The 24,826-nt window shown below is 40.8% G+C and overlaps 1 protein-coding gene across 2 annotated transcripts in view; it reads left to right on the top strand.

The window, feature by feature from the left end:
* Positions 1–24,826, top strand: part of csgalnact1a (chondroitin sulfate N-acetylgalactosaminyltransferase 1a) — a 451,987-nt gene that overhangs the window by 147,080 nt on the left and 280,081 nt on the right. For both annotated transcript variants that reach the window (XM_039750360.1, XM_039750359.1), the window contains exon 3: positions 11,734–11,830. The gene's annotated coding sequence lies outside the window, so the exon portion shown is untranslated. The remainder of the gene's footprint in view (positions 1–11,733; positions 11,831–24,826) is intronic.

Here is a 24,826-nt window from a genome sequence, read left to right as displayed (position 1 = left end):
TTTCTTCTGATTGAACGCTCCATCATAGATAAGGGATGCTCTTACAATAAAGGTGTATGAGGGTGTGAGATACAAAAAACACTAATCAGTGCAAATGTTGCTTTGGAATAGTTCAGGTATTACCGTGTGGTCACATAGGCACAATACATAGAAAAAAGGCAGTGTGCTCCATGGTTACTCTCTCAGGTGGGCATTAGCATATCATAATCTCTTGGACCAATAGCGTGAGTTTTCCACATTCAACTTATACGACCGACATTATAAAATACAAGAAATTATACCGTAAAATCAAATCCCAATTTATCCGCGAATACGGTAATTTGACTTTTTTGATAGTAATTACAAGAAAAAGACCTTGAATTTCAAAGTGATAGCAGATGTCTGCAAAGTCGTCTAAATTAATGACATATATAAATCACAAAATAATATTCAACCCTTTCAAGTTAACATTTGGTAGGTGCACCTTTGGCAGCCATGACAGCCTTCAGTCTGTGCGGACAGGTTTCCATCAGTTTCTCACATCTGCACTCTGTCATGTTTCCCTTAATTTTTCTTTGCAGAACTGCTCAAGGTCCGTCTTGTTGCATGAGGATCATGAGTGAAACAGCTTTCTTCAAGTCCAGCCTCAAATTCTCAATTGGTTTGAGATCTGGACTCTGACATGGCTTCTAAAGAACATTCCTGTGTAGCACCAGCTTTACACTTTGTTGTTGTTGTCTTTCTAGAAAACACATCTTCTCCCGAAGTGCAGGTTTCTTGCAGACTGCATCAATTCCAAGCCCCCAGAAGTTCCTTCTATTTTGCTGCATTCAGTTGACTATATACCCTCATAAACATGCTGCAGAAAAGCATCTCTACAACACGATGCTGACACCATCATGCTCCACAGTGGATGGTGTTTTTCTGATAATGTGTTTACCTCAATTGAAATCTAGAAGACCATATAACATTTTCCAGGTTGCTTCAGTCTCATTCTTGTGCCTTTATATCTAGTCTGAGATGTCTTGTGTGTTTTTGTTTAACAGTGGCTTTCCCTTTGTCGCTCTCCCATAGGTTGTGACAGGTATTATCTGCACTGTCTTTCCTGTCTACTCACTATAGCTTGTAACTATCACAGTTCTCAAAGGTCTACTTCTGGCCTCAGTCACTAGTCTTATTATTCTTCCATAATCAATCCATTTTCCATTTCTTAATGGCTGATGTAACTGGACTGTATAGGATTTTCAGTGAATTGGATATTTTCTTGTCTTCATCCCGTGACTTGGGCTTTCCAATCACCTTTTCACAGAGTTGCTTGGGATGTTCTTTTGTCTTCTATGTGTAGGTTAGTCCACCACAAGCTGGACCTTCCACTTGCAGTGCCTTTACACTGCATCTCATACAGATGTGTTTTTTCTTGGCAGAGTGATATTTATTACTCTACTTTCCCATTTTTGTATTATTAATATGTAGCCTTTGTCAGAATGCCTCAACTCTCACAGACTTACCACTGTTTATAAGGTATTGTACCACATAATTTCTTCCTACCTTCCCTTCTACATTTATAACCTCAGGCAATTAGGTGTAGTAAAAGACAAGCAGTTGTCAAGTTACAATTTAAATAACGTATTATTGATAATATTCATAAATAATAACAGTATGCAAAGTACATTTGAATATGGGGAACCAAACAACCTGATAAATGCTGATGTGTAGTTTCAGGTGGCACACAGACTTGTTAGTTACTTTAAATGTCTTTAGTTAAATGTCCTCATTTTTGTTCATCTTTCTTCAGAACAGACCGCATGCCTGTCTCAATATGGTTGCTGAGCTGTGCTTTTCATTGTGTTGTCCTTTTCAGTTCATGGTGTGAGGTGCTCTTTCATCAGATGTTTGTAACAGAGAGAGGTAATGCAAGAAAATGTATAGATTTTCTGTCCAACCCCTATAGCCAATAGGGTGTCATGGTACTTCAAGGCTTCTGCTACAAGCCAATTCCAAACAACCATACTTCAAATCGATGGGGCATAGAATACCTTCATACCTTCCCCTAAAACCATTTGTTAAGGTGAAGCTTGCCAGTTAGGCAGTCTGGTTTTCCTGTGGGGGTTAGTTGATAGAGTCCAGCAGAGAAGCATTTGCCAAACTTGTTTGAGGAACTTCCTCCAACCCTGTTGTAAAATTACAGACTCATTCCTAAAAGGGGGAAGGGGTTCTTAACCATCAAACCATTACTGTTCTTATCAGTGATAGACATTAGTGTTATAAGTTACAAATAAAGACATACACAATATTTATCAACTTATATGGAAAATTTCACACCACAACAAGGTGGTCTCCACTGAACGCATTCCATGCTTTCTAAAACCAATTGGCTGCCCCAGTGATGATTTAGGTGTGTCGTATTAAAGAGCAAGGGTACGCAATGTTGGTTCTGGAGGGCTGCAGTGGCTTCAGGTTTTCGTTCCAACCCAGTTTCTTAATGAGAAGGCGGTTATTGCTGATGAAGCACTTGTTACTCAAGTGACATTTTGATGCTTCATTTTACTGGTTCTCCACTCTTAATTGCTTATTTCAGTCTTAAACAGCTGCATTCAGTGTCTTTAATGTCAATAAGATGCAGATGGCAAAGGAGCCAGCAGTTCTCCATCTTACTTGTTTCCATTTACACCTGTGTGTGTTCATCATGCACTATTTGGTTTAATAAAACACTTTAAAGAAAAATGTGACCGACTGAAAATGACCTATTGTAGACTTCAGATCATTTGGATTATTTCCTTGGAAAGGACAAAAATCTACAATATAAGAACCTAACATTGCATTGACTAACAAGTCATTAAAGATTAAATAAGGTCTGAGATTGGCAACAATTGGTCCTGGTGGGCCACAGTGGCTGCAGGTTTTTGTTCCAAGTCATTTGGTTAATTAGAAACCAATGTTGCTCACTCCCGGTATATATGAAAACAATCATGTCATGTTTTATGTTTGTAATTAATTTAGATAGCTTTGCAGAGATCAGTTTTCACTTTAACATTAAAGAGTCTTTTTCTGTTGATCTGTGTCAGTAGAGCCAAATTAAATCCACTGCGATTCAATGTTTTTTAACAATAAAATGTGAAAATTTCCAAGGTGGTGAATAGGCACTTTTTATTAGTAGTGTATACAATATATATATTTGAAATTATCTTTTGTTAAAGAAAACTGGATATTAAATTGGTGGTAATGGTTTACTATGAATATCCATCCATCCATCCATCATTGTGCTGGCTTCATCCTCCTCATGGTTGGAGGTCAGAGACCTGGACAGACACCAGTCCATTGTAAGGCACATTCACATAAAGCAGGTCAATATGGCAACACCACTTACATTCACAAATGTTACTGGAATATGAGGGCAACCTATCCACTCAGAGGAAACCTGCATAGATAATAATAAAATAATAATAATAATAATACATTTTTATTTGTATAGCACCTTTCCCATGCTCAAGGCACTTACAGAATATAAGAAAGAACAGCAGGGTATACAGTATATTGCACAAACCAAATAAATAAATAAAGAAGATTACGACAGTGAATTCAGTTATAGGGAGGATGTGTAAATTTGGTCTAGACAATGAGTGACTTTTAATTAATATTATAGAGAAAACAAAACATTTCCTGTACCTGTGCTTTACAGCGGATAGCAATTTCCATTGTGGCCTCCAGGGGCGCGCTACAGTCACCCAAACACCCAACACAGAAGTCTCAATAAAACAAGAGGATTTATTGGTGTGAAATGCTTCCTGTAAGCATTTCCCACAACACCAGATGCATAGTACAAAGCACAAGCGGCATACAACAATTCTCCTCCACTCCTCATGCAAGGTTCATTTCCTTCCCCCTGACTATGGCTTCTCAAGCAGTGGCAAGCAGATCCTTTTAAGTAATTCCTGGAAGTACTTCCGGTGCCTCAAACGCTTGGCCTGGGAGCAATTCTAGGTAAGGAAGGAACCCCACGAAGTAGGGCTAGCTGGTCACCACAGCACCAATAGATCTCAGCAGGGCTGAACTGAAGAACTTCAAATCCCATGATGCTCTGTGGGAATCCATGGTGCCACAGCAACCCAGCGGAACTGCCATCTGGCAGTCCGGGGGAGATATTACTCCCCTGGTTCTTCCTACCAGAAGGCATCCCAACTGTGCAAGACTTCTGGCTGTCAGCATCCAGTGCAAGGGAAGAGCCATTCCTGAGTGTGGTGCAAGTCCCCAAACCAAAATAATGTTCCTGTTTACAAAACACCCACATGTTTCGTACCTGAAAAGAAACAGAGGAACCTTCGAAAAATTTTGCGTGATTATGAGAGCCTGGCTAACTTTTTTAACAGATATTCCAAAAAACAAACTATAGATGAAATGGGTGCTTATGTTCTAGGGTTAGGTAAACTTTTAGCTGCCAAAATATGGAAGCTGTGTGCTCAAATATATATTGTTGGTAGGCTTTCCGCTCGATTTGTAATGTTATATAAAATATCATTGAATGTTGTAAACATTAATATATAATACAGGTTGGGTTAATTAAATATACTTATTTGATAATTGACCTTGCTGCTTCTTAATTGGTAGTCTGACAGAATTTATGCAGCTGGATTAGTATAATTTGCTGGTTTTTATATTATTAATTATTCAGTCTTTTGACTGTTTCCACCATTTTTGAGACAAATACAGAGGGATTACATCTATGCAGTAACTTTTATGGGTACTCTGTTAATTTTTGTGTTTTAATGTATTATATTGTGTTACGCTTCTCAGACTTTGTGGTTTTAAATCGGGCCTTAATTAAATTCAATTAATGTATTGGACTAATGGGCACACGAGGATCTATTTATGAGCTGTGCCCTTTAATTAGGGGAGAGATCCATGTTTCTAGATTGTAGATGCTTTGCCTGAGATGTGTTTGAGAAGTTGTTTCCTTTGGTAGGTGACTCTTTTAATGCCCTTTTCAGAGCCTGTGGTTATATTGTGTTTTTAAGTAAATTGTATTTATTTATCTTCAGTTTCCAGTTGTCTGGCCCTGAAGAAAGTTAGATTCCCAAAACATGTTGGCTTGATAGACAATGAAGTGAATATTAATTGTTAGAAGCTTGAATTCTGGATTCTAGGGTTACTTTATCCCTTTGGACTGTTTCATTTATAAATATGGGTGTTTGGCCTGATCTGGTGCAGTATATGTTTTTATAACGTGTCTAAAATGATGGAAGCTGTGTGCTCAAATATATATTGTTGGGAGCCTTTGTACTCGATTTGTAATGTTATATAAAATAACTTTGAATGTTGTAAACATTAATATATAATACTGGTTGGGTTAATTAAATATACTTATTTGATAATTGACCTTACTGCTTCTTGATTGGTAGTCTTCCAAAATACGTTCACAGTAGTGGCATAGTAAAACTTCAACAACTGGGATTCGGCTTGGCTGATTTATACAGAGCCCCCTCTTGGCATAGGGGACCACCCTGTCTATTAAGTAAGACTAATTTAAGCACCCAGCCTCCAAACCCAATGTGCCAATCTTAAATTTGTTCATGGACAGCTAGGAGGGCTGCTTTACAAACTGAGAAAAATGCACAAGCTGCCTAAAGAGGTGTCTTAAACTATCCTTTCATCTGGGGAGTCATAACACTTTATAATCCTTTGATGAAAATGTCATAGAAGAGAAAGAAGTTAAGATTAATATTAATATTAACATTTAAAAGTATGTTGAAAAATGACCCTGCAACAGCTTAGCTGGAGGACATTTGAAAATCACATGTCATTTCCAGCATTGCTAATTAGGATACAAACCAGCAAAAGAAGGCGTTAGTCAATTCATTGTCATGCAGAGCTGAGCCCAAAGTGGACGTGCAGCGGGATTTAATGAGCTGGGATATAGTTTGAGAGAGTCTGTTGACTTTTTGAATGGCTTCCAGGAGTTCCTCTTCTAGTTAGATGTTTGCTTATGAAGTTCTGTAAAGGTCTTTGACATGACAACAATAAAATGGTATTGCACTCTTAATCAGAATCAGAATTCACTTTATTGGCTAGGTATGCTAATGTACACTAGGAATTTGTCTTGATTGTATTGATGCAACATACAAGGACAACACAGAATACAAACGTTAAATATAAGAAGATAAAACATAAAATATAAAATAATGTGCAGCATACAAAGGCAATAGTCAAACATGAAAAGATAGTAGGATTAAGATGTCTAGGCAGACCAGTGTGCAGGTATACAACAACAACAACATTTATTTATATAGCACATTTTCATACAGATAATGTAGCTCAAAGTGCTTTACATGATGAAGAAAAGAGACATAAAAGACAAAGTAAGAATTAGAATAAGACAACACTAATTAACCTAGAATAAGAGTAAGGTCTGATGGCCAGGGAAGACATAAAAAAAAATCTCCAGACGGCTGGAGAGAAGAAATAAAATCTGCAGGGGTTCCAGACCATGAGACCACCCAGCCCCCTCTGGGCATTCTACGAACATAAATGAAACAGTCCTCTTTGGATTTAGGGTTCTCTTGGAAGGACTTGATGATGATAATCATGCAGACTTCTGGCTTTTAATCCATCAATGTAGGAACATCACGGTGCTTTAATTAGGTGGTGATGGCGCAGATCGCCACCACAGAAAACCGGGAAAAGAAACAGGAGAGAGAGTAGGGGTCAGTATGGATTTTAGTGCCACCGTGAATAGTTATTATAATGAATTGAATATACATAGTATCAGGATTAAATTAAAGTGAAGTTATGAGAAGGCCATGTTAAAGTAATGAGTTTTTAGCAGTTTTTTTTAAAGTGCTTCACTGTATTAGCCTTGTGAATTCCTATTGGCAGGCTATTCCAGATTTTAGGTACATAACAGCAGAAGGCCGCCTCACCACTTATTTTAAGTTTTGCTTTTGGAATTCTAAGCAGACACTCATTTGAGGATCTAAGGTTACGATTTGGAATATACAGTAAGATGTCAGACACTCCGATATATAGGATGGAGCGAGATTATTTAAGGCTTTGTAAACCATAAGCAGTATTATAAAGTCAATCCTGAATGACACAGGTAACCAGTGTAGCGACATCAAAACAGGAGAAATGTGTTCGGATTTTCTTTTCCTAGTTAGGATTCTAGCAGCTGCTTTCTGCACTAGTTGCAAAAGATTTATGTCTTTTTTGGGTAGTCCTGAGAGGAGTGCGTTACAGTAATCTAGTCGACTGAAAACAAAAGCATGAACTAATTTCTCAGCATCTTTCAGTGATATAAGAGGTCTAACTTTTGCTAGAGTATGTTTCTTAAGTAAGAAAATGCTGTCCTAGTGGTCTGATTAATATGTGATTTAAAATTCAGGTTACAGTCAACAGTTACCCCTAACTTCTTTACCTCTGTCTTGACTTTTAATCCTAATGCATCAAGTTTATTTCTAATAATCTCATTGTCTTCATTATTGCCAATCACTAAAATCTCTTTTTTCTCTTTATTTAACTTGAGAAAATTACTATTCATCCAATTAGAAACACAAGTAAGACATTGTGTCAGTGAATCAAGAGAGTCGGAGTCATCAGGTGGTATTGATAAGTACAGCTGTGTGTCATCAGCATAGCTGTGGTAGCTCATGTTGTGCCCTGAGATAATCTGACCTAACGGAAGCATGTAGATTGAGAAGAGCAGCGGACCCAGGATAGAGCCTTGTGAAACACCATATATAATATCATGTGTCTTTGAGATTTGATTACCACAACTCACAAAGAATTTTCTCCCTGCCAGGTAGGATTGAAACCAATTTAAGACACTGCCAGAGAGGCCCACCCCCTGACTAAGGCGATTTCTAAGAATGTTGTGATCAATGGTGTCAAATGCAGCACTCAGATCTAAGAGGATGAGAACAGATAAATGGCCTCTGTCTGCATTCACTCGCAAATCATTTACTACTTTAACGAGTACAGTTTCTGTGCTGTGATTTGTTCTGAAACCCGACTGAAATTTATCAAGAATAGCATGTTTATTGAGGTGGTCATTTAACTGCAAAATGACTGCCTTCTCTAAAATTTTACTTAAGAAAGGTATACAGCACATAGATACTGGGCAGAAGCTCAGACCTGATTAGTCAGAGTAACCGCACATGTTTAGGTGATGTGGTGTTTTACCTTTCACTGTGTAAAAGTCTTTGGAACAGGTGATGCCCTGGGTAAGTTGGATCAGCAATGATCTTTCCGACCTTCTTCCTTACCCTGGACTTGTATAGGACTTCATTGTGTGGTAAATTACAGCCTATGATCCTTTCACACACTTTGATGTGCTACAGATTGGCAGAATTAAAAACTACAGTATTGTTAGGTTAATTTCGTACTCTATGTTGGTCCAGGGTCACTAAATGAGGATGAGTATGCCCTGCCAAGGACTGGCACCTCAGACACAACTGGTGCCTGCCATGTGCCAGGCGCTTCTGGTTTAGAGCTAGATAACCAGATTAGGAAATACATGCGGATATTAAGTAAGTTAATTCAATTCAGTTTATTTTTGTATAGCGTACTTCACTGAGTACAAGCTCTGAACACTGTAATAAGTTTACAGCTAAAATACAAATTACAGATTTTACAAACTGTATGACATACACACGTACAACTACAGGTTGTGTTAAGCATGCAGTAAAACAGCAGTTTCAGGTTGAGTCCCATAAACTCACCCTGACAATGCAATGCCCATAAAAAGTAGTCACTCCCTTGGATGTTTTCACAATATATTGTTATATTCAATGTTTTATAAAAATAACATGTGAAAACTTTGAAGGGGGTCAATACTTTTATAGACATTGTATTTATCCATTAATATTATATTGAGATATGGCCACTTGACCATAGAGGAGAGGAAAACAAAAACTCCAGTCAGCAGCGTTCCTGGAGAAACTATACTTTCATTTAAAAATGGCTTTTTTTAATTGAAAATGCTCGCCATCCACTTGAATGTTTTCATATTGTTTACAAAAGTATCTCTGTCCATGCTAAAATGATCAAAAATGCATGTTACGTGGACGTTCGCCTGCACTGGGCATGCACGCATTGACAAAAAGATGGACAATAAAAATGTGATTTATTACAAAACTATGGTGACTGGTAAATTATTTGCCTTTTTTGTGCACTTCCGTAGCATTCAAACTGAATGCTGCATACATGCACAAAATAACCTGGATGCAATTTTAGTGCATGGAAGTAAATAACACAACAAGCTCCTTGGAAAGCAACTCCTGTATGTCTGCTATGTTGGAATATTCATCGTTTGTGATGGGTGACCAGTCAGGGAATGGAGTGTTGTAGTGAGCAGAATCCAATTGACCAAAGGATTCAGACTCACCATCAGAAAACTTTATTAATCTCAAGGGAAATTGTTTTTATTTTAAATGTAATACTTTTATTAATAAGCACAAAACAAATCAGAGTGTAATTAAAAGAGTGTTCACAAATCAGCGTTTTTGCCAATCCACACCATAATGCAGAGGCTGAATGCTCAGAATCCTATGCTGTTTTCAAAAGTCCCCGTTCTCAGCGTTAAAAATGACAGGGTAGTGTGGATGAAAGGCTAATACCAGGACTGATGTCAGAGTTTTTAAATGAAAACATAGTAATGTGAACAAGGCCTTGGTTCATTTTGATATTTCCTTTATCTACTAATGACTCCTGCTTCATGGTGCATGCCATGTTTCTAAATTTTATGCTTCTTTGTTCAGATACTAACCATGCAAGATAAGCGGGAAAATATAGTTTAAAGCTTCATAGTTTGTCATTTAAAAGCCAGTTTCTTTTAATTTATGCAAAAAAAACCTAAAAAAAATATTTATATATATATATATACTGTATATGCATTTATACATACTTCGGTGCAATCTTGTCTGACTTTGCTTTGTAAGGGTGACCCATAGAAAATTTAGAATCCGGGTACCATGTAGTAAGAACATCTTGCATTTTTGGATGGGTTAGCATTGGCATAAAAAGTTGACACAGTCTTATTTATATTGTTTGTACACCTCAGATAGCCTCCTGATGCTTTTTAAAACTTACTATACAAGGCAGAGACATTGTCAGTCTAAGTTCCTTCCAAACTAACTTCCTAGGATATGTGAAAGGAAAGAATCAAGTTTAAAAATAGCCGTCATCATATCCCTTCTAAAGGAAAGCACGATTGGACTGATGTCTGGACTGATGTCCAGACTGATGTCCTGACTAGCTTAGATGGTTCTTTGTCCACACGAAGGTCCCATATAGCGGATGGAGGACACTAATGGATGGATGTCCTGACGGGGATGGCTTGTGTTACCTTTTCTGCATGGGGCTGTGTAGTAAAACGACTGGGGGAGAATGCCTGTCAGGGCTGAATACTTCCTCAAGCTGCTAGGTGGTGGGTGACCTGGAAAATGTAGACAGTCCTGCTGTGTGATGTGGGGTTTGCTGAGAATGGGCTTCCCAATTCAGAGAGGGTTACGTCTGATCCAGAAGTGCTTCCTTGGTGTAATGTCATGGCACTGGAATTACCACAGTGCAGCATAAATGGAGCCACCTTGCCTCACTAAGGGAGTTGGAACCGAGTGAGAAAGGGGATAAAAGCTCACCAAGGTAGGTGTGGAGAATGGTCAACAGAAAAAGGATAAGATTTTTAAAGTCAGGTTACTTTGTTGTCACATCATGTACATCTTGTGTCTCATGACAAGGCTGTAAAGGCAATGAAGGATGGCCGGCTTCCTTACCCACCTGAGACACCCTTAAGATGGAAAGACGGAGAGAGACAGCTTACACAGGGCTTTATGTCCCCTGGGACATTAGATGGCAGCGAGCCCAGGCTCAGATTCCCACACGGGTACCCACAGAGCATGCCGGGTATTGTAGTCCCAGGGTACAGCCCTCTTACGTCCTGTGGGGGCCTCCAGGGGGGAGTTGCAGGATTAGGAAGTACCTACGCCATGGGGTTTCCGCCTCACCTGGAAGTGCTGACAGACCACATGTGTGAAAGATCGGGAGCACTTCCGGGGTGGCTAAAATAAAAGGGACTGACTACTTTGCATCAGGGAGACATAGTCTGGAGAGAGGAGGACAAAGCTTGCAAAGGAGTGGAGAGGAGGCAGTGAGAGACTGAGAGAGACACAAAGCATGTGCTGTATTGGGCTTTGTGTGTTTGTGGTGGTGGGAAACCCTTATAAAAGAAGACGTTTTCCCACAATCAAAGACTCTCTGCCTTTTAACCTGTGTCTGTGCCTGTTTGTACTGGGAGTTTGGGGAGCTGGAGTGCCCCCTACTGCCCACAAGACATTATAAAATGGTTTACTAGAATTAAGACTTGAGTACAGTATATGTAATTGTGTTAAGACAGTGCTCTGCAGCTTTTGTATTACCTGGATTATTCTTTTCACTCTGTAAAGTGCCATCTAACTTCAGTATGGATGGACAGATATAAAATGAACTGTAGTATATTGGTGGCCTTTATTATCACTTAAAAGCTGCAGTAAGCCATCTTAATGATAATAATAGTAATAGTACATTTTATTTATGTAGTGCATTTCCCATGCTTGGATGGAATTGGGGTTTAATGAACAGAATACAAGTGTGAAATAAAAACAGAAGATGTCCCATACTTAGTATCAGTTTGAGTGTTTTCAAACTGTGTAATCATGTTTTAGGCTCTCAGTGGTATAGATTATTCATAGCCTTGATTTATTTTTTCCCCAATTTATTTTCATATAGGTGTACAACTGTTTGGCTTTGGATCCACAACTCAGCAATCTCCAAGAGCAGCAGAGAGAAAACCCAGTGACAAATGAGCAGTCACTGGAAAATAATAGTATGTAATCTTTAATTTAAATTATTGTTTTGATTTAGTATATAATAATATATAGTAAGAACTTGCTATTTAAAATGATTGGTATCTGGATGTGAATATTTGTCCATTTATTTGTGTTTGTAAGTCACATCTTCTGAAGGTACGTAAAAAATGGTGTTTAACTCAGTGAAGAAAAGTTCAAAACCAAATTGTTGTACATTCACTTAGATAGACAGAAAGCATTTTATTCCTCCCAATTGGGAATTTAGCTTTTTATAGAAGCTCAGGAAATGAATACATATTGTAACAAACAACAACAAGCTCCCTCAGATACGCACAAGAATTACAAAAAAAAACGTTTCTGACTTGACTAAAGATAAGAGCAGTCAGAGTAAGGCTCTGTATAGCCATATTGAAGAAGCTCTTTCTTGACGCACTTTTCTTGGATAGTTTGTTTAATATAAGTGTTTGTTTCCTGGAGCCCCAGTAGGGACTGCCTGTGAGAAAAAATGCCTCTGGAGCAAAGAGGGTGTTGCTTATCTGTCCATATTCTAACCTGCTTATCCAGTTCAGGGTTATGAGTACCTGGTGCTTCTTCTGGTAGCACTGGGCACAAGGCATGAACCAATCCAAGATGGGGTGCCAATCCACTGTAGAACACACACACCCAAACTCGCTTAAGATTTGCCAGTTAATGTAACACACACAAATATTGAAACATGAATTACTAAGAAAACAACCCAAGTAGATAATGTACAGCTTATGGAGTCTGGATTCTGTCCTAGGACTCTGGAACTGTGGTGTAGCAGCACTCCTCGTGATGCCATCATGCTACCTGAAATTAAACTCTGGATATTAAAAAGATAGCATTTTCACTCTGAAGCCTATGGAACTCTCCTAATGTTTTTAGGGCATTTCAACCACTTTCAGAAAGCGGCACTTTTTTCACTCTGTTGATGATGGATTTCTTTGTTGATTTGTTGTTTATAGAACGCTTTTGAAGGAGTATCCTGCCTGACACACTAATATAGATATTTAGCGTAGAGTTCCTGCCTTTCACCTGATTCTGCTAAGACAGACTTGAGCCCTTGCAACTCTAAGACGGAGTAAGGAGGTTGGATGGCACCTAATTCATGCATTTGTCAGATTGTATTGCAATCAAAGTATGGCATAGCAGTAAATGAGAAGCATTTCACAGATTGTGTAAACCTTGCTGTAACCTTTATAAAATTGTGTGGAAGGAGCTGTTAAGTTTGATGTACTCCTGACCTCTCCTACATTGGACGCCCAGTATAAAGTGTACATGTCACAGAGCTGCAATCATCAATAGTGGTCATTTCATTCATCAACTGAAATGGAAACCCCCAAAGTAATTAGAGAACGAAGCTTTTTTCTGGACTCCAGTTCATTTCATTATATTCAATTTCTGTTGAGGAATTGCCAATTAAAGATTAAAGGCTGCCACTAGAACACCACTAGAAAGGGACAGAGGGTCCAAAAAAGTGATATAAGCCGAGGTAAAGAATAACTTCTATGTCTATGCAACTCTTTTCTTTGTTTTGCCAGTTTCATCATTAATCATTTGTGCTAACACATCTACTGGATCCTTTTTCTAAATCTGCTTAGTGCAGCTTTAGAGTCACAGGGCACTAGTGGCAGTAACTAGGGGTCCCAAATTTGTGTTCCTGCCTCAAAATTTACTAATCACTTAACTAATAGTAAATACATTCAAACTGTTGAAAATTAATCTGAATGGCTATGATCAGCGTTATTCTATTCATTCTTTGAACTGGCTTTTTCTGTTACTGGGTGGCAGAAAATGGAAGTCAAGTAGCAGGTCACACCCCACATTTTAACACACACACACGCACTAGTTACACAGTGCCTATAAAGGGAAGGGTGATCACCTGGATTGGGGCAACTATAGGGGGATAATACTGCTCTCTGTGCTAGGTAAGGTTCTTGCTAGAGTCATCCTCAAGAGGATCCATGATCCCATGCTCACCTACCAGCGACAGGAGCAGTCTGGTTTTATGCCTAAAAATCTACCATCAACCACATCCTGGTACTGAGGGTTCTCGTTCAGCACAAACGTGAATATCGGCAGAGTTTCTTTGCAGCCTTTGTCAGTTTCCATAAAGCATCTGACACAATTGACTGAGTTGTCCTGTGAGGCTTCCTGTGACTTTGTGGGATCCCCCGAAAGTTGTTGGATATCATGGCCAGCCTGTACACTGGCACTGTGAATGCTGTGAGCAGAGTCAATGGAGGCTCTGATTGGGGCTCTCGAGAGACTGAGAGAAAAGTTTGAGTGTCTGGGCTTGCAAGTGTCCTGATAAAAACCAAGATCCATGCCTTTAATGCCCTCTTGGGAAAGGCCATCAGCAGTGTGTCTGTCTGCGGAGAGAGTGTTGACCTTGTTGAGAGGTTTACTTACCTTGGAAGCGACATTCACGTCTCTGGTGACTCTTCCTGTGAAGTCAGTAGACGGATTAGGAGAGCATGTGGGGTCATGAGGTCTCTGGAAAGGGGTGTGTGGTGCTCCTGATATCTTTGCAAAAGGAGGAAGGTCCAAGTCTTTAGAGTCCTGGTGCTTCCTGTCTTGCTATATGATTGCAAGACATGGATGCTATCTAGTGACCTAAGATGAAGACTGGACTCCTTTGGTATTGTGCATCTTTGGAGAATCATTGGGTACCATTGGTCTGACTTCGGGTTGAATGAACGGTTGCTCACAGTCAGTCCCAAATGAGGCACGTTACCTGCATTGTGAGGGAGTATCAGTTACTGCACCACAGCCATGTGGTGTGGTTCCCTGAGGGTGATCTGGCTCACAGGGTCCTCATTGTTGAGGACTCAACTGGTTAGACCAGGCCAAGGGGACGGCCATGTAACACCTGGCTGTGGCAGATAGAGAGGAGTTTCCAAGGCATGGGACTGGAGCATGTGTTTGACTAGGGGGGTTTCCAACCAGAATCCCAAGCTATTTCATTGTATGGCAATATGCCGTATCAGTCCATGCTCACCGACCTGACCTGACCTATAAAAAGTATTCTCCTCTTGGAAGTTACTACATTATAGTGTTATAAAACAATGAATCACCGTGGCTTTTTTGACACCGATCAACAGAAAAAAAGCTTTTAAATGTCTAAGTGAAAACAGATCTCTGCAAAGTGATGGAAGTTAATTACAAATATGAAACAGAAAATTAATTTGTCGCATAAGTGTTCAGCCCCTTCACGTCAGTATTTCGTAGATGTCCCTTTGGCAGCCATGACAGCCTTGAGTCTGTGTCCATAGGTCTTTATCTCTGCCATCTCTGCCCTTCTGGACGTTGTAATTTTTCCCCCGTTCTTCATTATTAAACTGCTCAAGCTCTGTCAGGTTGCATGGGGATTGTAAGTGAACAGCCTTTTTCAAGTTCAACAACAAATTCTTTGAGATGTTCGCTCACGGCTTGCACGCTACAATGGGACCTGGGTTATTGAGAGTCATGAAGTCAAGATGGTATAAGGCTGAATGAGGACACACAACAACAATAGTAGGTGCAAATCAATTATAGTTTCAATAGTATTCAATAAATAAGTGCAGTGCATCCTCAGTTAATAAATTACCAATAAGATCAGTTTATTTGTGAGGATACAACCATCAATAAATAAGTTAAAATGCAAATATAAAACCAAGCAGACATCAGGTTGCCTTTCCTTTCCTGCCAACACTTCGTGTCTTTCTGCCTCTGTTTCCCTGAGCTCACCCTATCAGGTTTTGCAGATGGGCTAAGACACTGACAGCTGTAGTCCATCCCTCCAGCACTTGTCCTGACCGCCGGGACACTCTGAGCTGGACCTCTGTCTTCTAACACACCCTTCTCTAGGGTCTACATGATCCCATGTTTAGCAGGGACTGTTTTAGCAGGTACGTGATCCCCACCTGGAACCCCATTCCTCACAGAGCCACAGACTGCTAGCCTCCTCACCACTGCATAGGCTTACACTCCCGATTTTGCCCTTCTCTTTTGAGCTTCCTCATTGTCTTTTTTTAAACACCTTAGTGGGTGCTGGTGCCTAATTACGCACCCCAGAGTGCAAATGAGGAAATCAGCTGAACTGCGCACGTCTACACGTGAACGTGGCCTCTGACAATTCCCTCATTAACACTCCTCTGAACCTGAGTGCACTGTTTGTACTAAACACCTGCACACTGCCTCGGACCCCTAACTGGCATTTAACACAATTCTCAATTTGACTGAAATCTTGGATAGGCAGTGTGGTTTATTGTCTAAGGCTTTGGACTTCAAACCCTGAGGCTGAGGGTTCAAATCCCACTGGTAACACTGTGTGACCATGAGCAAGTCACTTCATGTTCTTGTGCTCCAATCGGAAAACAAACAAAACAAATGTAACCAATTATATCCCAAATGTCACCTTGAATAAAGGAGTCAACCAAACAATAAGCTGCACTCGTGACTCGTCCACTCCAAGACATTAGGCTTGTTTTTTTCCCATTTCTGTGTAGATTTGGCTTCAGGGTTGGGCTTATCTTTCTGGAAGACAAATCTTTTCCCAGGGTTCTTGCTGACCGCACCAGACTTCACTCAAACATTTCTATATATTTTGTGCCATTCGCTTTCCCCTCTGCCCTTACAAGCCTTTCAGGGTCTGCTACAGAGTAGCATCTCCCCTGCATAATGCTTCCGCCACCATACTTCATGGACGGGATGGTGTGTTTTTGATCGGATGGTGTGCAGTGTCCAAACATTGCATTTAATCTGATGGCCAAAAGGCTCAATTTTGGTCTCATCAGGCCATAGAACCTTCTTCCAGCCAACTTCAGAGTTGTCCACATGCCTTCTAGCAAACTCAAGTTGAGATGCCATGTGTGTGGTTTTTTTTTTTAACATTGGCTTTCTCTTTGCCACTCTCCTCTTTTGTTGTATTCACAGCAACTCCAATCTCAGCACTGTAGCTTATAATGCCTTCAGAGTTCTCACAAGTCTCTTGGCAGTCTTCCTCACTGGTCGTCTTCTTGCAAGATCACTCCGTTTATGTAGTCGGCCTGCACTAGCACATTTACAGCTGTGCCATACTCTTCCCATTTCTTAATGACTGGTTTAACTGGACCCCAAGGAATATTCAGTGACTTAGATGTTTTCTTTTCTCCATCCCCAGACTTGTGTTTTTTAATCACATTTTATTAGAGTTGCTTGGAGTGTTCTTTTGTCTTTATTGTGTAAGTTAGGCCACCATAAATGACTTTCAACAGGTTTGACTTTCCACATGAGCTGCATTTAATCAATAAAACCTTCTGAATACAGATAGATGATCTCCATTAACCTAATTACAGGAAAGCAGCAAAACACAAGGAAATCCTGGAGGAAGACCTCCTTGGCCATCAGGCTAAACACAGTATTTAGTGTAGACCAAATGCTGCACATTATCATAAGCAGATCATCCTCTTCTCTGACGCCGAATCAGGCTCTGGGGATTCTTCTCTGCAGCAGGACTGGGATGGTTTGTAAGGGTTAAATGAATGCAGCTAAATACGGGGGAGTCCTGGAGGAAAACCTGAAGCAAGAAGCCTGTGCTTTCGGTGAACAGAAAGAGAATAAAGTCTGGCTAAAGAGTGGCTGAGTCCGAATCTGTTTCTCAGTCCAATTGAGATTTGAGATTTGAGATTGAGAGTGGCTGGACTTGAAGAAGGCTGCTCACTCTCAGCATCGATGCAACCTGACGGAGTCTGGGCAGTTTTACAAAGAAGAAATAGGGTGGCTGGGTTTGTGTTCATTTGCAAAGCTGATAGAGAAAGACGTGAGCTCCCAGACTCAAGGCTGGAATTGCTGACAAAAGTGCAAGTACTAAATTACTGACTTGAAGGGAATGAATATTTATGAGATCAAATATTTTGTTTTACATTTGTAATTTCAACCACTTTGAGATTTGTTGATGTTTTTTCTTTAAAAGGTCTTTATCTGTTGATCAGTGTCAAAAAAGCCAGACTAAATATATTTCCGGCGCCGCATCCGAGTGGCAGCCTTTCCAGCAGCTCTGTATACGACTTTATCTTTTTACCTTTTTATCTCTATTTTTCTCTATTTCACTGATCACTTCTACCACTTTCTTTTATGTGGAATTGCTCCCTGGACACTTTTTACACATTTTTACTATTTTACTATTTGACATGGATTTTGTGAATTTCCCCTTGGGATTAATAAAGTATCTATCTATCTATCTATCTATCTATCTATCTATCTATCTATCTATCTATCTATCTATCTATCTATCTATCTATCTATCTATCTATCTATCTATCTATCTATCTATCTATCTATCTATCTATCTATCTATCTATCTAAATCCACTGTGATTCAATGTCGTATAACAATAAAAGGTGATGAATACTTTGTAGGTATACACTCACTGGCCACTTTATTAGGTAAACCTTGCTAATGGATGGACCTCCTTTTTCCCCTCAGAACTGCTGTAATTTTTCATGGCTCAGATTCAACAAGGTGCTAGTAACATTCCTCAGGGATTTTGGTCCATATTGACACGATGGTAGCACACAGTTGCTGCACATTTGTCGGCTGCACATCCATGATGCAAATCTCCCATTCCACCACATCTGTCTGTTCGATTGAGATCTGGTGACTGTGAAGGTCATCTGAGTTCAGTGAACTCATTGTTCTGTTCAAGAATCTAACTTGAGATGATTTAAACTTTGTGACATGGTGCGTTATCCTGCTGGAAATAGCCATCAGAAGATGGGTACACAGCAGTCATAAATGAATGAACAAAGTTAACAATACTCTGGTAGGCTGTGGCATTTAAACAAGGCTTAATTGGTACGTACCAATAGGCCCAAAGTGTGCCAAGAAAATATCCCCCACACCATTGTACCATCACCACCAGCCTGAAGTGTTGATACAAGGCAGGATGTATCCATGCTTTCATGTTGTTGATGCCAAATTCTGACCCTACCATCTGAATGTCACAAGCAGAAATTGAGACTTATCAGACCAGGCAAGATTTTTCTAATCTTCTGTTGTCCAATTTTGTTGGGTTTGTGTGAATTGTAGTCTCCGTTGCCTGTTCTTAGCTGACAGGAGTGACACCCAGTGTGGTCTTCTGCTGCTGTAGCCCAACTGCTTCAAGGTTTGATGTGTTGTGCGTTCAGAAATGCTCTTTTGCACACCTCGGTTGTAACAAGTGATTACTTTAGTTACTGTTGCCTTTCTATCAACTCAAACCAGTCTGTCCATTCTTCTCTGACATCAACAAGGCATTTTCACCCAGAGAACTGCCGCTCACTGGATATTTTCCCTTTCTCTAGTAAACACTAGAGATGGTTGTGTTTGAAAATTCCAGTAGATCAGCAGTTTCTGAATCACTCAGACCAGCCCGTCTGGCACCAACAACCATACCATGTTCAAAGTCACTTAAATCACCTCTCTTCTCCATTCTGATGCTCAGTGTGAACTTCAGCAGGTGGTCTTGACAATGTCTACAATGCTTAAATGCATTGAGTTGCTGCCATGTGACTGACTGATTAGATATTTCCATTAACAAGCGGTTGAACAGGTGTACCTAATAAAGTGGCTGGTGGGTGTACAAAGTCATTAAAGTTGCTAGAATGCATGCCATCTCCAAGGAGTGACCAGGCAGGGACAGAGTCCAGATTTCCTGGGTTGTGAGTCAGCCTTAAGAACTACTCGGTGCCACCACACGCTTTTTGTGTAAAATCTTCATTCAGTGCTATTATCTGATACATCAACTGTCCTTATAAAGTGAACTTAATAGAAAAAATGACATGGAGGAAGCTTTTTTGGGGGCTCTTATATTTATTGATTGCCAGGATTATGGCTGTTATTTTTCCAAAGATCGAACTCTTGGTTTAGACGTGACAAGTGTACAGATTCAGGCAGTGTGTAAATCTGAAAGCCTTATATAATGTGCTACATCACTAAGTTCATGCAACTTCCCCTTTTAAAAATGTTTTGTTTTATTCTTTGTCATTTTTATCATTGCTCTTAATGCTATGGTGATGGCAGTAATGTTACATAAGGCAGTGAACGCTACAATTTAAATCAAATTGATTTGATAGATAAAGTAAAACAGTTACACCAAAAACTTAACAAATCCTAGCACGTCTGTTCAGATTGAGTCAACATTTGCTGGTACTGCTGCAGTTCACAGAAATACTTTAATAGAATGCCGCAAAGTCAAGCTGGCCTCTTGACGGACGAGGACCCCATCAGCATTGATGTTTTATCTGCCTGCTTTGGATGGAGGTAGTCTGTTTTCTTGCTGATAGCATTGAACTGTACATGCAGTTTGGTCAGAGAGCAAGCGACAGCCGCGTGAGCCCTCAATTTATAATTCAATCAGGCATTTCAGTAGCGGCAAGACCAATTTGGGTAGGGATTAGAAAAGCATAATAGAGGGAGCATCTGGGAATGAGAGCTGGTTAGAGTGGAACTTATCAGCTAAAATGTTTGTGGCTTATTAGTCGTTTGTGAGCTGAGTTAGTGGGGCCAGGAGACCATGAAGGAGCTTTACACCGGGTGGCAGAAGAGCAAACCAAGGTTTTAATCGAGCACTTGCCTTGTATGCATATTTTAGTTATGTGGTGTAATGGATGGCAGGCAGGGACGCATGGACTCATTTCCTGTGCCTGGCTGAGCGACCCAGGTGGCATATAAGCATGAAAAGAGGCAGGATTTTCACTGCCTACACAAAGATCTGGGCATAGGGTGCCCTCTGAAGAGAGGGTTCGCTGGCATCCTGGCAGGATTAGATGGAGGAACATTACCTGCCCAGAAGAACAGTGGGAGTTGAATTGCAGAAACTACATGCTCCCCTGAACTGCTAGGTGGCAGCAACCCTGGAGTCAGGTACACCACTGGACACCCACAGGGCATTCTGGGAGTTGTAGTGCCAGAGAATCAGCCCTGTTAGAGTTCCTGGGTGCCACCAGGGGGTGCTGCTTAGTTTTTATGACTTTCGATTGATCCGGAAGTACTTCCAATGAGAGGGCATAGCCCGATGGAAGTACTCACAATGTCGTGAAACTGGGGAGTCCCGAAAGCACAGGAAAAACACTTCCAAAAGATGCTCATTAGTGGGGTGAAAACACGGTCAAAAACCCAACTAGAAACCTAAAGGGCTGATAACAAATCTTTATAAACATAAAAGGATTTTTTTTTTCAAACTGGCTCCACAATACCCAAGCTAAGTAGAGCACAAGGAATTGCCGGAATAGGAAAAGCAATCCACAGTGAACAAAGCCTGAATACAATATCCAAAAATTGTGGCCAGAGGTTAAAAAATTCAATAAACACAGTCCCAATATTAGAAACCAAAGACACAGTTGAAAGACAAAGCACAGGGTCGACAATCCTGGAAATGACAAAGCAAGACAAAGGCACTGTAAACACAAACATTCCTCGCACTAGCACATTTGCAATGAACCGCCAGGAACTATGGGAGGCCATCCCTTAAAAAGGGTAGAGGGCTGTTCCTGGAGTTGATTGGCAGGTGGTCCTGCCCCTTGGGGAGCCACCCACAACACACAAGGGACATAACCAAGGCCACATTCATTTGAAAATGAACACAAACAAAAATGTACATAATAAACAGAAGATGATAAATACAAATAAATGACATAATTAGACCTTACAAGCAAAAAACACAACTGTGAATGCCAGCCAGGGTAAGAAAGCTTTCTAATGATTTGTTCCTCTGAATTTCTCCATCGTTCCTCTGAATTGCTAAATGGCATCCAAACAGAAATGAAATGTGAAGTGAGGGAGCCAATAGAAGACCAACTAAGTCAGGGCCTCAAACTCCAACCAATTTCACTCTAACCAGCAGCTTAATGAGGTTCCAATTCTTGTTGTTAATTAAACCTGTTCTTTCATTTTGTGGCTTGTTGCTGCTCTCGTGGTACATTAGCAGACATTTCTGAAATTGTTGATTTTCTCTTTTCTAAGAGCACTGTTAAAATGTTTTGTGGACCTGAGCAGATCGACATTCCTGAGGCTGCTTATTAAGGAAAAAGAAACAATTAAGGGGTCTGAGTCTTCAAGAGCAAGTCAATTAAAATAAGTTCAAAAGATATTAATTAGCAGCAAAAACAGGTCACTCACTAAGAAAAGGGTTAGAATGAAAACCTGCAGCCACGGTGGTCCTCCAGTACTTTTTTTTACAACACCTGTTTTAACACTCATTTACAATACTTGTCAAGCTGTTAATCACTGACATGATTGTTACATTTTTGAATAACAGAAGGTCTTAAGAGGCAACTTAGGGTCACTTTCTATGTGCCGTTAGTATGTTCTCCCAGTGTCAGTTTGTGTTTTTTCTCCAGGTTCTCCAATTTTCCTTTCACGTTAATTCATCTCATCTTATTTTATGAAACCACTTTTTCTGGTAAGGATCACAGTAGCAGCAGGACCACCAAGCAGGTCAGCCCAGAATTCCCTGCCCCCAGCTGCAGACTTTAGTTCTTCCTGGGGAGTTCCCAGGCATTCCCAAGCTAGAGATATAATTCCTCCAGCGTGTCCTGGTTCTGCCACAGTGCCTCTGCCCAGAGAGACATACATGCAGCAGTTATAGGGGGAGCCAAATGGAGTTTGTTACCACAACAGTGACTTAAGTCTGAGGCTCTCTTAAATCACTGAGCTTCTCACCTTATCATGGAGTGTCAACCCAGCCACCCTGCAAAGAAAACTCATTTCTGTCACGTACTTGTTCTTTCAGTCATTACCCACAACTCTTTCCCATAGGTGAGGATATGAATGTATCTCAATCAACCAGTAAACAGAGCTTTATCATTTGACTTAGCACCTGCTTCAACACCAGTGATACTCTGTGGTAACTGTAGCTGTGACTAGGTCTTTGAACTCGGGACCATCAATAGTCGTGGACTGAGATGAGCTGCATAATGAGGACACTAAACACAGCAAGATTTGGGTCATAGTGTTAAGAGTTATTTTATTTTCTCAGCAGTACAACAATAAATATTCAAATAAAACAAAGGTTAAAATCTCATGCAACATCTGTCCATTCTTTAAAATAATCACAGGCCTAAGTACTTCTTTCTAAAACCTGACAGCTCCTCCGCTCACTGTTATCTGTCAACTAACAGGTGTAGTAAGCCCATTACATCCTGGGTCCTGTCTGTTGTTGCCGTCCCTCTCCATCCCAAGAAACACTCAAGGCCTGCTCCTGACTAGTGCTGCCATCACGCTGCATCTGTGGGGACCTACTACGAGCACTTGGTGGCTCCTGCTAAGCACTTCAAGCCACATGCTTATCTCAGAACCCTACTCCTGACTACATACCTCCACTCCTCTCCAGCATCGGCCCTCACAACCTTACCTTTGTTTCAACCTCCATCTTTTTCCATTTTTTTTTTCTGTTTCCTGCTCTGGCACCCTTTATACTCCTAGGTATGCATGTGTGCAGATTACCAACCCTGGCATGCTAATGAGGCAATCGACTGAACTGCACGCGTATACACGTGAGTATGCAATTAGCCAATCAACCCATCAACCTCCAGAGCCCAGCTACCTCACACAACCACACTCCTCCAAAGCCTGAGCACTCCATATTTATTTAAAATCATACATGGCCACAGACCTCCCTCATGACACCACCACAGCCTGGTACAACTGCACCACTCCAGTCCACTTATCGGTCTCATGTTCCCTTTTTCCATCACTCACGAACAGGATCCCGAGATACCTAAACTCATTCATGTGAAGAGAGCATTCCACCTTTTTCCATGAGAGAACCATGACCTCAGACTTGGAGGTGCTGAACCTCATCACAGCTGTCTTCACTTTTGGCAGTGAATCACATGAATGCATTCCAAAGGTCACAGTCAAATGAGGCAAAGGGGACAACAATATATATCATAAAGCAACGATGAAATCCCTAGCCTTCCTAACTCGACACCCTCACACCCTTAGCAGCACATTGATATCCTGTCCGTGAAAACATGTCATCCCCATTCTGGAAATGGAAGGGTGATTATGACAACTACAGGAGGGTAACACTGCTCTCAGTGCTGGGTAAGGTCCTTGCTAGGGTCATCCTCAATAGGATCCGTGATCATTGCTCACCTACCAGCGACAGGAGCAGTCTTGTTTTACGCCTAAAAAGTCTACCATCAACTGCATCCTGGCACTGAGGGTTCTCATCAAGCTCAAATATCATCAAAGTTTCTTTGCAGCCTTTTTGTAAAGCATTCAACTCCATTGATCGAGCTGCCCTGTTGGACATCCTGAGACTTCGCAGGATCCCCACAAAGTTGCTGGATATCATGGCTGGCTTGTACACTGGTACTGTGAGTGCTGTGCAGAGTGGAGGCAGAACCTCTGCATTTTTCCCTGTTGATTCTGGGGTTCATCAGGGGTGTGTTCTTGTTCCTACTCTGTTCAGTGCTTGCATGGACTGAGTGTTGGGCAGGGTCATGGGGTCCGTTGGCTGTGGGACATCTATTGGTGAAGAAAGATTCAGTGATCTTGACTTTGCCAGTGATGCTGTAGTCTTTGCAGAGTCAATGGAGGCAATGATTGGGACTCTCTAGAGACTGAGCAAGTGTCCTGGATAAAAACCAAGATCCAGGCCTTTAATGACCTCTTGGACACGGCCATCAAGTAGTGTGCCTGACTGTGGAGAGACAGTTGACCTTGTTGAGAGGTTTACTTACCTCGGCAATGACATTCATGTCTCTGGTGACTCTTCCTATGAAGTCAGTAGACGGATTGGGAAAGCATGGGGTTGTTAGGGGTTATGAGGTCGCTGGAAAGAGGTGTGTGGTGCTCCCGATATCTCTGTGAAAGGACAAAGGTCCAAGTCTTTAAAGTCCTGGGGCTTCCTTTTTTGCTACATGGTTGTGAGACATGGATGCTATCCAGTAGCCTGAGATGAAGACTGGACTCCTTCCCTATTGTGTCTCTTCAGAGAATCCTTGGCTACAACTGGTTTGACTTTGTGTTAAACAAGCGGTTGC

The sequence above is a fragment of the Polypterus senegalus genome, chromosome 4 (genome assembly GCF_016835505.1).
Source record: "Polypterus senegalus isolate Bchr_013 chromosome 4, ASM1683550v1, whole genome shotgun sequence".
Classification (NCBI taxonomy): domain Eukaryota; kingdom Metazoa; phylum Chordata; class Cladistia; order Polypteriformes; family Polypteridae; genus Polypterus; species Polypterus senegalus.
This window is presented reverse-complemented; position numbering and strand designations above follow the sequence as displayed.